This window comes from Theropithecus gelada, chromosome 4 (assembly GCF_003255815.1).
Source record: "Theropithecus gelada isolate Dixy chromosome 4, Tgel_1.0, whole genome shotgun sequence".
Taxonomy (NCBI): domain Eukaryota; kingdom Metazoa; phylum Chordata; class Mammalia; order Primates; family Cercopithecidae; genus Theropithecus; species Theropithecus gelada.
The window spans coordinates 146,330,935-146,335,895 of record NC_037671.1 but is presented as its reverse complement, the minus strand read 5'-3'; the positions used below and the strand labels follow the sequence as shown (position 1 = coordinate 146,335,895).

The 4,961-nt window shown below is 37.7% G+C and overlaps 1 pseudogene across 1 annotated transcript; it reads right to left on the bottom strand.

Moving 5' to 3' along the window:
- Positions 1 to 227: 227 nt before the first annotated feature.
- LOC112623168 lies at positions 228 to 749 on the bottom strand (annotated as a pseudogene). Its single transcript, XR_003119099.1, has one exon. The product of XR_003119099.1 is annotated as a 60S ribosomal protein L7 pseudogene (transcript).
- Between the last annotated feature and the right edge of the window lie 4,212 nt (positions 750 to 4,961).

The window sequence follows — 4,961 nt, the reverse complement described above, 5'->3', positions numbered from 1 at the left end:
GAATGAGCTGCTTTACCTTCTTCGCTTCAGTTTTCTTAACTGCAGGATGAGTGTATTGACTAGACGGTGGTCATTATCTATGCCAGCTCTAATTTCTATGATTTGTAAATGCATGGCTGATTTGGCTGTCATGAGAATTTAGTCATCCAAACAACAGATTAAATTAGCTATAGCAATATCCTAAATCTGTGAAGCTATTATGTTGACTTTTTTCTTTCTTTTTTTTATTTTTTTCAATTTGAGAGTAGGTACTGTTTATTAACTGACCAGCTTAGAAAAATAATCAAGGTAGACACCTTAGCTCATTCTTCTAATAAGCCTGTTGATCTGGTCTTCCCTGTTGCCAGCATCTCCACCTTCTACAAAATGGGTGGTCTTTTTCTTCATTCCACCTCATGGAGAAGATAATTTGAAGGGCCACAGGAAGTTATTTGCCTCTTTGAAGCATTTCCAACAGTATAGATCTCATGAATCAGATCCTCCATGCAGATGATGCCATATTTACCAAGAGATCGAGCAATCAAAGCATTATCTGTCAAAGCAATTCGCTTCTTATTGATTTTGCCATAATCAGGCTTGTAGATTAGCTCATTTACTGACTTCAGATTGGGGTACCCCCATGCAATATATGGCTCTACAATCCTCAGCATGTTAATCGAAGCCTTGTTGAGCTTCACAGAGGTTCCATTGAAGATCTGACGAAGGCGAAGAAGCTGCAATACCTTTCGGACCTTTGGGCTCATGCCAGTGTTTACATGAAAGAGAATTTGTCATAAGCAAAAGGGGATACATGATTATAAAAATCAACTTTTTCTTTTTATCAAAACAAATTTCAAATAGCATCAACCAAAACTGTATATCTGAGAGTGAAAGGGAAGAAACCAGAGGAATTAATCAGAAAATCAGAACACAGTATAAGTTCAAAAATATGAATGAATATTAGGTTTATCTACTATTATGATGAAATAGGTTTGGGAGGATGAGGGTGGAGGATCCCTTGAGGCCAGGAGCTCAAGACCAGTCTGAGTAAGTTGGCGAGATATTGTCTCTACAAAAAATAAAAATATTAGCTAGATGTGGTAACATATGCCTGTGGTCTCAGCTACTCGAGATGCTGAGGCAGGAGGATTCCTTGAGCCCAGGAATTGGAGGAAGCAGTGAGCTAGGATAACCCCGCTGCATTCTAGTCTGGGCAACAAGGCAAGACCCTGTCTCAATTAAAAAGGAAGAAGAAAAGAAAGAAAAGAAGGAAAGAAAAGAAAGAGAAAAAGAGAAGAAACAGAAAGAAAGAAAGAAAAAGAAAGAAAGAAAGAAAGATGAAAGAGAAAGAAAGAAAGAAAGTAAAAGAGAGAAAAAGAGAAAGAAAAAAAAGAAAGAAAAGAAGAGAAAAGAAAAGACAAAAGAAAAGTTTTTGTTCTTGGCCTGAGCATGTGTTTATGCAAAAATAGAATTCTTGAGGTTACCATAGATGCTTCTTCATTCTTAATGCTTCCTCACTCTCATGACTCATCAGCAATCAATAAATCAATAAGAAATACATTTTTCGGCCGGGCACGGGTGGCTCACGCCTGTAATCCCAGCACTCTGGGAGGCTGAGGGGGGTGGATCACAGGGTCAAGAGATCAAGACCATCCTGGCTAACACAGTGAAACCCAGTCTCTACTAAAAATACAAAAAAAATAGCCGGAAGTGGTGGCGGGCGCCTGAAGTCCCAGCTACTCAGGAGGCTGAGGCAGGAGGATGGCATGAACCTGCGAGGCAGAGCTTGCAGTGAGCCGAGATTGCGCCACTGCACTCCAGCCTGGGTGACAGAGTGAGACTCCGACTCAAAAAAAAAAAAAAAGAAAAGAAAGAAAAGGAATACATTTTTCATTTTTAATACGCACTGCTACCTCTCCTCCAATGAAGGCCTCTTTGAGGAAGCTCCATTGCCTCAGCCTCAGACTGCTTATCTTCTACTCTATAAAGAAATATTTACATAACTTCAATCCCAAAACCCCACCTAGGAAAACTGAACAAGTGGAAATGGTTAACTTAAATTCATGCTTATTGACTTTTTTTTTTTTACAATTCAAACATAGAATGGGGTTGTAGATGAAACAAGTATCAAAATTTGATTTGGTTAGGTTGAACTGTGGTTTACCCACCAACAAACAAGACACTGACCCTGACCAAGGAGCTCACAGTCTATGACATTTATGGAGACAAACTATAAATATATAAAACGTTTTAAAAGTAGTCATTCAAGTGTAATAAATGGATACTTAATAACTACACACACCCAGACACACACATACACACACACACACACACACACAGAGTTATTTATCTCATTGCTTTTTGTGTTATTTATTAAGAACTGTTGTCATCAGCTAACAAGCTGGAAAAAAAAAACAAATTTGACACAAAATTTGTATATTACATAAAAAGTTCGAACAAATCAGTAAGAGAAACCATTCCTCTCTGTCAGCTTATAATTACACTACAAATTTATTATGCTCTATCCTTTTTGGTATTATATTTCTAAAGCTAACATCCCTCGATTTTTCCATATATTCCAGCACATTAAGCTCTCTTCTTTTTGTATGGCCTATTATCATGGCAAAATTTCATATTAGGTTGGATTTCCAATCTACACCAACATAAAGATATCATTTCCTAATGTCAATATTAAATTAAGTGGACAATGTATCAACTGTTGCTTGTAATGCCTACAAAGGCTTGATTTTTGCTTACTGGGAACATGCTTTTCAATAATAAAATATATATTTATATAAATGATATATATTTACTAAAATATTCTTTCAGTTTTTATGAGAAAAGAAGGAAGAAAGACTTCAGAGAGAAGAAAGACTACAGAGAGAAGAAAAACTAATTAGAAAAGGATCTAAAGTCAAAGTGAAGAAGAAAATAGTAGCCTGTGTATATTCCACATAGCTATTTTTAGCTCCTTGAAAAAAAAATTCCTTAAATTATAGTTTCTAACACTGTATTTTATAACTGTAATCTTTTCCAGGATAAAAGCTCATCTTCTTTAGGTCTAATAAGCTTATTCCAAGGCTATCGTCCTGGAATTGAGAATTAAATGTAGCTTGAGTAGGTAAGCAATATGGTTTTCTTATCTCATAACAGAAGAAATGATATGATTTTAACTCATAATATCTGTCTCATAATGAACAGTAACTTCATTATGAGAGTCATAGTGACAGCTGAAATAATGTTTCTGGATCCTTCATCATCTCTTCTATGGAATGGTAAATAAATGTGCCTAAAAGAAAAGAGTTGTTGGGCATTGTTAACAGTTTTAATTTTATATCTATCTCTCTATATCTTTTTATCTATCCTACAAAGTATTTTATCAAATATGTTGTTCCTTTCCCAAATGAATGTATGCTCTCATATTTATCAGTTTATCATTTTTCTAAACTTCTTGATTTTGAAGTGGTTCTCCCATCAAAGAATCTTAGAAGTCATCCAATTTGATATTTTATCCAGTATAATAATCCTATTATTCAGTTTTTACCCTGATTTCTGTCTTTTTCTTTCTCTTTTCTTTCTTTTCTTTTTTTTTTTTAGGCAGAGTTTCCCTCTGTTACCCAGGCTGGAGTGCAGTGGCGCGATCTTGGCTCACTGCAGCCTCTGCCTTCTGGGTTCAAGCAATTCTCCTGTAGCAGCTTCCCGAGCAGCTGGGATAACAGGCAACCGCCAACACACCCAGCTAATTTTTGTATCTTTAGTAGAGACAGGGTTTTACCATGTTGGCTGGGCTGGTCTTGAACTCCTGACCTCAAGTGATCAGCCCACCTCAGCCTCCCAAAATGCTGGGATTACAGGCCTGAACCACCATGCCTGGCAATACCCTGATTTATTTCTAAAGCTTATGCTAACCCAGTAATGAAAGAAGAAAACAGAAGTAAAGACATTAGAAGATAAATAATACAGAATTATTAGAGCTAACTATAGTAGAAAAAAAGTGAGTATAAAAAGTGATATGTTTGAGAATTCCAGATCACATTTGTTCTTTGTGAAATGTTCTAACAGCAATACTTAACTTAGACTTAAACTCCAAAAATATCTGTGACACATCCCAAAACCACGATGGGTAGCAACACGCAACTTCCTGACTCTATATTCTTAATTACACTGCATAAAGTTGCAACTTTATTAGTAAATGTAATATTGATTATCCTCAGGCCCTAAAATTCACTTAAATAGAACACTAACTAGGTGAAAATGCACTATTTCTCAATAATGAGTGCTGTTTTCAGATTAAATTGTTCCCTGGGATTTTATTTTATTTTATTTTTGAGTTCAAGAGCAGAGTTTAATAGGCCAAAGAAAAAGAGAATAGCTCTCTTGCAGAGAGATCCGTGTCTGATTTACACAGGGTTCAGACAGAGGATTGGCTTGACCAGGCACGCCATTTACACAGCTCACATAGAAGCTGGACACCCAGCTCTAATGTTTTTTTTTTTTTTTTTTGAGATGGAGTCCAGCTCTGTCACCCAGGATGGAGTGCAGTGGTGTGATCTCGGCTCACTGCAACCTCCACCTCCCAGGTTCAAGCGATTCTCCTCCCTCAGCCTCCCAAGTAGCTGGGATTACAGGCACGCACCACTACACCTGGCTAATTTTTTGTATTTTTAGTAGAGACGGGGTTTTGCCATGTTGGTCAGGCTGGTGGTCTTGAACTCCTGACCTCAAGTGATCTGCCTACCTCAGCCTCCCAAAGTGCTGGCATTACAGTGTGAGCCACTGTGCCTGGCCCCATCCTAATCTTTTATTATGCAGATGGGGCCTCTACCTAGCCAGTGCCACGTTGTCTGCTTCTTTTTTTGAGATAGATAGTCTCACTATGTTGCTTAGACTAGAGTGCAGTGGCACGATCTTGACTCACTGCAACCTCTGCCTCCTGGGTTCAAACAATTCTCCTGCCTCCGCCTCCCAAGTAGCTGGGATTA